Source organism: Hoplias malabaricus, chromosome 8 (genome assembly GCF_029633855.1).
Source record: "Hoplias malabaricus isolate fHopMal1 chromosome 8, fHopMal1.hap1, whole genome shotgun sequence".
Classification (NCBI taxonomy): domain Eukaryota; kingdom Metazoa; phylum Chordata; class Actinopteri; order Characiformes; family Erythrinidae; genus Hoplias; species Hoplias malabaricus.
In genome coordinates, this window is record NC_089807.1 from 443,794 (window position 1) to 452,508 (window position 8,715).

General features: G+C 40.9%; 1 long non-coding RNA gene and 1 pseudogene across 2 annotated transcripts; both read left to right on the plus strand.

Annotated features, from left to right (window-relative positions):
* LOC136705505 (trichohyalin-like) overlaps positions 1-840 on the plus strand; it is a 36,017-nt pseudogene extending 35,177 nt beyond the window's left edge.
* A 5,549-nt stretch (positions 841-6,389) lies between these two features.
* On the plus strand, positions 6,390-7,289 carry LOC136705096 (uncharacterized). Of its 2 annotated transcripts, none has more exons than XR_010804004.1 (3): positions 6,390-6,613; positions 6,738-6,898; positions 7,153-7,289. It is a non-coding gene; the product is annotated as an uncharacterized lncRNA (long non-coding RNA). The 2 variants fall into 2 exon arrangements; XR_010804003.1 differs by having other exon boundaries at positions 6,390-6,609.
* The last annotated feature ends 1,426 nt before the right edge of the window (positions 7,290-8,715 follow it).

An 8,715-nucleotide genomic window follows, 5' to 3' on the forward strand; every position in this document is an offset into this window, starting at 1 on the left:
GATTTTACTCTTTTTCTTGAGAGAGAGAGTTAGCCAATGGAATATGAGAAAATAGCAGAGGAGCAGAGAAGAAATGCAAAGAGAAGAAAAAAGAAACCAGAAGAGAACAGCGCTACATGTTTATTGCTGTTATCAGAAGAAAACCAGAGAGAAAACAGAGCGCAGTGTCTGTCAGCAGTCCCCAGTTCGCCTCCACACTGATGGAGCTCTCGGAGATACAGTAAAAGTGGAAACCTCATCAAAGCAGTCCATGGAGAGGGGGAATGAGAGTGAGAGAAAAAGGAAGAGTGACAGCAGGGAGGGGAGGGAGGCGAGGAACAGCAGACCAAGAGGGAGCGAGAGCAACTCCTGTTTGACATCTTATTAACATCTCTTCATGAGTGCAGCTCTAATCAAACTGAAGACGTACAGCGTGCCAGGGGAGAGTGATTAGCATACAAATAAAACCGCTTTGATGGCGAGGTTTATGAGCGGAGCCTGTAAACTGGAAATAAAAGATACATCAGGTTCGGTCGGAGGACGGCTGATGAATGTGGAAGCCTGGCTTTGCTCTACAGTAGTATGATCACTGATTATTAATTTAATAACATGGAAATTTAAATCTATCCATGCATTACTGAGCACTTTCATAAATCTGCCACTGGTTCTCCTCAAATTCAGTGATAGTGTAATGAGTATGATGACTCAGTACATCCCATATAGACTCCATATATAGAGAAGCGGAAAAAAGGGAAGAGGAGAAGAGAACAAAAAATATTGAAGAAAGAGAGAGGAGAAAAGAGAAGAGAAGTGAAGGAGAGAAGAGAAGAGAAAAGAAGAAAGGAGGAGGAGAGGAAGTGAAGAAGGAGTGGAGACAGAGGGAAAGAAGAGAAGAAAAAAAGAAAGGAACAGGAGAGCAAGAGAAGAGTAGTGATGTGTATGTGTGTGTTTCTGTTTCCCATGTCTCACCAGTGCTCCAGGAGTCGTTGTTCTGCTGCTGTCCTCCATCCAGTTTAGTGTTAATTCCCCTCTGTCCTGGAATTGAAGGAGATCCCACTTCTGACACCAGTGCAGCAAAGGGTGCAAAAGAGGAGAGATGGGAGTCACAGCTATTATTGGTAAAGTGTACTAGTTAATATGCCCTAAGAAGGGCATAGGGAACAAGGGTGTGAGATCGGCTTGAGCTTGCTGTATGGCAAGGGCCAGCAAAGCCTTTATTCAGTGTCTGGATATTCTTATCACACATACAAACACACACACACATACACACACACACACACACTCACACACACAAACACACACACATGCAAACACACACACACACATACAAACACACACACACACACAAACACACACACACACACATACACACACACACACACACACACACACACACACAAACACACACACACACACACACACCTACAAAACCAACCCACAACATATATTTAGGTGCACAAATAACCCCCAAGGAAGCCCCAAACAACTCTCAACTGTGTAAAGGCCATAATTATGCAAATGAGGCTACTATTCTGAGCCTCTGATAGGTCCAACCCACCAAAATACTCACGTGAAGAACATTATCACCAAAGAGAGAGTGGAAAAAAAATAAAAACAATTCCACATTTCAAAACCCTGAACACATAAAGCAGATTAGTGGAGACTAATGAACTCATAACGACCCTGAGCTAGTGTCTCTCATTGAAAAGCCTTCTGTCTTAAATTTTTCATTGTTAAGAGAGAGGAGCAAATAAAAATCAGAACTTGTGTGTGATTGCTGTTTATAGACGACATGAAATAAAGTCAGGGTGGTCTCTGACTGCATTCTTCTGAAAGTACCACGCACAGCACATCGCGGTGTATTTATTTTTCATAGGGGATTATTTCTCAAGAGATGTTTCCTCTACCGAGGTGTGTCCCAAGGTGCAGAACATGGCAGTCTTGAAAGATATTACAGCGCCAGTGCGGAGAGGCCCTGGAAGGCCACTGTGCTGCGGGGCTTTGGTGGCGGAGCTGTATAAATTATTCGGGCCACAGAAGCCTGTGGATTTACAGAGGAGAATAAACTACAGCGCCTGGGCAAAAATAAATACAGAGCCCACGCTGACCCAGTGATGGAGATATTTTTCAGCCCAAAACTGAGAGAATACTCAGCCTTGAGTCCTGTGCCACACACAGACACTCCTCAAAGAGACCTTAAAGAGACCTAGAATGGTTATTAATGGTACTATAACTGTCTACACCACTGGTCAGTTTCCTTCTCATCATTATATTAAAACAACTCAAAAAATAACTTTTATTTATCTATTTTTCAGTGAATATTTCCTCACCATTAGATGTGTTTACTAAGCCCTGTGTAAGTCAACAGGTGACAGAAAAGAATTGTAAAAGGGGGTCTTGTCCTGTATGCTATGCTTTCTCTCTTTCTGCTCACAGCAAAGAAATAGCATCTGGGGGTTTTAGACGATGGAGACACCAAGCACTGAAAAGAATTAACCGAGGTGTGGATATTTCCCTCTTTCTGCTTCATAGCTGGGTAATTTTTTTTTTTTATTTTTACTGTAGTTATTACTTAAGTTTGAATTGATTCTAAATTCAGGAGAGTGCTAGCTGTATGAAAGTAAACAGAGTGAAATTGCTACAAAACTAAACAACTCGAGTTACAAATGAGTTTCTTTGGTAATCTATTCATTCAGTGTCTGTAACCCTTATCAAGTTCAGGGCGGCGGTGGGTCCGGAGCCTACCCCGAATCACTGGGTGCAAAGCAGTAACACACCCTATAAGGTGTCCTTGACAGGGCGACACACACTCATACATTCACTTACATACTCACACCTATGGACACTTTTGAGTCTCCAATCCACCTATCAACGTGTGTTTTTGGAGCGTGGGAGGAAACCGGAGCACCCGGAGGAAACCCACGCAGACACAGAGAGAACACACCACACTCCTCACAGACAGTCACCCAGAGGAAACCCACGCAGACACAGGGATAACACACCACACTCCTCACAGACAGTCACCCATAGGAAACCCATACAGACACAGAGAGAACACACCACACTCTTCACAGACAGTCAATGAATCTGCCTCTGTATCTGCACTGGAATGACACCACCAGTCCAAAGTGATGACCAGTTTACATATCTTCACATTATTATACCATAAAACTACCAGTAGACAAATAATAACTATTATAACAATTAATTACCAAATAGGTATTTATATTACTAGTGTTAAAAGAAATACAAGAATATTATTTTCATGAAAAGGTACAAACAGTGTAAATGTAACTTTAAAATGAGTTCCCTAAAGGTTCATTACATTCTCTTCTCCAGAAGGAGAGGGGGATCTCTGTAATCTTTCATTATACAACTGTGGAAAATAAAAGAATAAAACTCCTGGAGAAGAAACATGGCGTATGAAACCAACACAACTGTAAAACTAACAGTTAATATAGAACATGGTACAACTGTTCCATAAATGAAGGTATCTTCTGCTTCATGCCCTGCTTGGATCTAAAATGCTGAACTGAGCTGTTGTGGTCACTGTGTGGTAATCACCTCAGAATCTGAAGAACTAGTGCTGAAACCTTCTGCATTCTGGCCAGTCATAACTGGCAAGAACTAGTGGGGCTCCTGAGGTCATCTGGTCTTTCCATCAATTTTCCTTAATTCCTCAGTTGTACACTAAAATAAATATGTTTTCTGAGCTTAATTCAGCAGCTCCAGTGATGTGGATTGTTCAGAGAAGTCCATTAACTAAAGGTGCTTATCCTTTAACATTAACAACACGTACAATAATCACAATTATGGAGCTCAGGAAAATACAATGGGCTAAATTATGCATTCATGCCCTCATTAATGGTGTAAAATATTTATGCATGCTAATCTTCCCTGTGGATTTATTCTGTCAGGTCTGTTGGCTCCACTGTCACTCTGACGCCTTCATGCCTCTGTCTCTTATGTCAAAATCCCAGCCGTAACTATGGGTTACACACTGAATGTATGGGCATCTCATGTCATTTCCTCATCATTGTTGTCAAGGTAATTACCATCATTACCATCAGCATCAGCATCAGCTCCATTATTATGGAATTGCTAAGCGAGATAGGCCAGACACGTTCAACCTGAGTAGATCAAAGCTTTAGCTGATCATGAATGACCAGAAGGGAGGTGAGTATGGGCGCTTAATCGAAATAGATGGGTGTTGAAGCAACGCTAAGCTTCTTTCTGCCCTCTGGATCTGCCTGAGCTCTTTGGAGCCATTTGCATGTGTCATTCAGGCTCCTGCGGTGATGAAGAGCCTCACCTGGAAGCAGCTCCATAGACTCTGACAAATGGTCCACCATCACGTCCCTCTCAAACTGCTGCTGTGATCTGAAATGAGCTTCAGGACGACTTGGCCCTGCGTGAACCCCCAGCCCCTTTCAGAGAGCTCACACCGACATTCTCAAACATGTCATTCACAGTGAAAAATAAGACCACACTTCTCTTTCTTTATCTGACAATTTAACGCCATGTTCACAAGATTAATCCAATACAGTTTTTATGAAATACAAATATTGTTTTCTCATCATATGCTGCTTTCCATTCTGTTAGCTCCAGAAAAAAAGTTCTGGTGTTTATATGTAGCCCTGGTAAATGGGAAACAGATGACCCGATTGGGACAGGATTTTACCTGTGGATGTGGGGTACAGTAATTACCAGAGTATTTTTTTTTTTCCAAACTGACCATTTCCGCAGTTTTTCCAAACAGTAAACACTCCCGATTCAGTAAAAATTAATTGGCCTTTTACCTACTGTAAAACAAGCAGTAAAAATAAACCCAAGATATTCATACAGTGTGAATTGACATGTGGAGGAATATTCCGTCATATCCTGGGGTTGAGTTTTATTTGTGTTTGAGTGGAAGAGCCAAAGGATGCATTTAGTGATATAAGATTCAGTTGAAATACGAGGTTAAGCTCTGCTTCTGAACGTCGTGCCACACTCAATTCCACAAAATGATCTGAAGTATCACTCTGTGGAGCGAACATTTTAATTATACCTTTTTTTCTTTGATATGCGCAATATATTTGAATATTGGAATACAAAAAAAAAAAATGGAAACATACAATACTAAACAAAATAATAAAAGCCACAGCCCCCTGCAGGGTGTGTTCCCGCCTTGCGCCCAATGATTCCAGGTAGGCTCTGGACCCACCGTGACCCTGAATTGGATAAGCGGTTACAGAAAATGGATGGATGGATGGATAAAAGCCACAAGGGGTTCTACTAGACACTTTCCCACTTTTGTTGAATTTAAATTAGGCTCATACTGTGTTTAGATAAAGAGAACGTGCAGGAAAAAGAGTAGACATACAGAAAAAATGGAAATTACTATAGCAGCTTTGGATGTGTTATGAATGTGTCCTCTTATTAAGTCACAAGTAAACGGTATACAATATCAGTTATAATTGCCATCTTCTCACCCATGATATATTTCATTGGAACAGAAGATAATGTCGTTATAGGATTGAACAATTTTGGTGGGAGGGCTGTTCTTAGAACAGTAAAGAATAATTACTCTAGTAGCTCTGCTGTGTCTGATCCACACTGTGACAGCAATGGTTCCATCTCTCCCCATTTTCATCAAGATGTTTATTATCCATCATAAACATCATTGATATCCACATTACTCCAGCTCCCCACAGAAAAATAATTTTCTCTTCTCTCTTCTCTCTCTCTCTCTCTCTCTCTCTCTCTCTCACTCTCTCTCTCTCTCTCACTCTCTCTCTCTCTCTCTCAAACACAAATCTTGGGACAAAATCCATTTGCCATGCATTCTCTTGTACTTATTGTGTTGCTGTGATTGTCTTTGTTTTGTGTGTTATTGTGTAAGTGCTTTGGGTTCCCAAAAAAAACTCTATATGAATAAAATATTATTGTAATTATTATTATTATTATTAAAGGCAGCGCTGATGATTAGGAAGAACAAATGTAATGGGTTTCCAGCCGAGAGTCTGTGATTAATGTGATTGGTTAACACACACAGAGCGGAGATTTTCAAATGCCACACTATAAACCGTTGAAGCTAGAACCCCATGGGTTGCCTGCTCTGACTGCCGGAAATGCCTTTGAAATATATGTGTGCATGTATTGCGTTTAACCAATTCAGTTCATTGGCTTTGGCTGGTAAACAGTTACATTCATTGTTCCTCAAAGGCAGTGCTGCCTTAAGAACCATTTTTACTAGTGATTTTAAACACAAGCTAGAAACAGTAAGATTTGACTCTATTGCTATTCCTGCCCCTGCCACAAGGGGGAGGCAGTGCAGCACCAGGGCCAATCAAGATAAACATCCAACACCTGAAAACAGTGGTTACATAAGCCTGCAGGGCCCTCCCCTCTCTGCTGGCTCTTATGTCTCAGTTGGGCTAAAGACACAGCCAGGTAAAGGTAGAGGGTTGAGAGATTTCACTCTCCCCCTCCCCCTCATTTTGTCTTTTCTAGAATTGCCTTGGGGTTTTCTCTAGTCCTCTCACCCTTCCTCTGTCCCCTGAGTCTCCTGGGACCCTCTTTCTCTGGTTTGGATGGGTCATTTCTGGATACCCCAAAAAGGCTCCTATCTCTGTCTTCTCAAATGTCGCAAGTATTTCTTTGTTTTCATTTTTCTTATCTCCTTGTGTTTTGGGAAATATATGTTTTAGTTATTAGTTCAGCCTTCAAGATTCCTCTGTAACAGCCAGGACTCACGAGTTCAAATCTCTCTCCAGGTGGCTACCATTACAGCATCATTTGGTGCTAAGTATAGGCTGACTTTAGACGACCTTCCTTGGATGATGAAGGTGCACTTTGGCAATTAAAAGTTGTGAAGTGCACATCCATTTTAAAAATGTGTTTTATAGCAATGTTTAGAGAAGAGAAGGTTTATCAGGTAAATTTAGATTATATTTTGTTGTTTAGTTTGTGGATTACTGTGCCATAATTTATACGTGTTTTAAGTTGTGCTGTCAAAATTAACTCATTTTAAAATGTGTGAATTTAAGGCAGTTTTATATTTTATTACTTATTTTTACCCTGAAACAGAAATTAAGAGACTTTTTTTCAATTTAAAAAAATATCAAAACTTTCGTTTTGATGTTTGTTCTCTGATATTAGATATTCATTCATTCTCTGAAACTGCTTCAGGGATGCGGTGGGTCTGGAGACTACATGGAATCACAGGGCACAAGGTGGGAACACCACCCTGGAGAGGCTACAACCCCAGGACCCTATATCTGTGTGACAGCATCATATATCATCATGTTTGCCACATTTCCACCCACTGAGATATTATAATAAAGTTAAAGAAAAATTTAAAATAATAGTCTCCTCTTGCCAGTTTGTCATGCATATCTCACTATGTATTTATCTCCCTCACAAACATATGGAAACACAAACACATAGAAATATCAGAATTTAAACTTTGTAAAAAATCAGTAGACACTTGTCAGGAACGCGGGAGGACTAACAGAGGTGGACGCACTTGCTAAAAACACAGCAAATTTTATTAAACAAAAGATAACACAAACTGGTTTGAGGGCAAACACGAAGTGGGGAACAGATGAGACCAAACGACAACAGGAAATGAGACAGTAGCAAAGACAGATTAGACTGGGAAACGAAGAGAAACAAAACAACTGGAAATGAAACAACATGAAGAAATGACAGAGACGGACAGACTGGATAGAACAAGGTGACACAGCAACAATGGAAGCGAAACAACACAAATGACTGACAACTAGGAAGTTACACGAGGACTTAAATACCAAACACAGACAATGGACACCTGGAACAGATAATGAGGGGGACGGATTACAAACGAGGCTGACGAGGACAAGGGCGGAGACATGAACAATAGCAAACAGAGCCATATGCTAAGAGAGCACATGGCAGGGAAAATGGACATGACAGGACAAGGGCGTGACCACACTAATGATTATAAATATAATTCCACTGAATTTATCTAGATAAATTAATTACAAGAGCATTAAAAAGATAATTCAATTCAAAAAGTGAAACTCATATTTATATAGATTCATTACAAACAGTGTTTCAGCAGTTTATTTTAATGTTGATGATTATGGCTCACAGCCAATGAAAATGTTGGGTTATCTCAGAAAGTTACAAAAATCAACACAAAACACCTGCAAAGTTTTCCTAAGCCTTTAAAATGGTCCCAGAGTTTGGTTCAGTAGACTAAACAATCATGGGGAAGACTGCTGACCTGACAGATGTCCAGAGAGCAGCAATTGACACCCTCCTGCTGTATCCAAGCACATTAATGTAAAAGTTGAGAGGAAGGAAAAGGTGTGTTAGAAAACACAAGGGGTGGACTGCTGCTGGAGTCAGTGCTTCAAGAGCCACCACACACAGATGTATCCAGTGCATGGGCTAAATGTGTCGCATTCTTATGTCGAGCTACTCATGACCCAGAGACAACACCAGGAGCGTATCACCTGGGCCAAGGAAGAAAAGGACTGGACTGTAATCTGAAAATAGACTTTGGACACTGAGCGAAAGTAAAGTTTGCATTTCATTTGGAAATCAAGGTCCCAGAGTCTGGAGGAAGAGCGGAAAGGCTCACAGTCAAGCTGCTTAAGTCTAGTGTGAAGTTTCCACAGTCAGTGAGGGTTTGGGAGCCGTGTCGTCTACTGGTGTTGGTCCACTGTGTTATATCACATCCAAAGTCAGTACAGCAATCTACCAGGA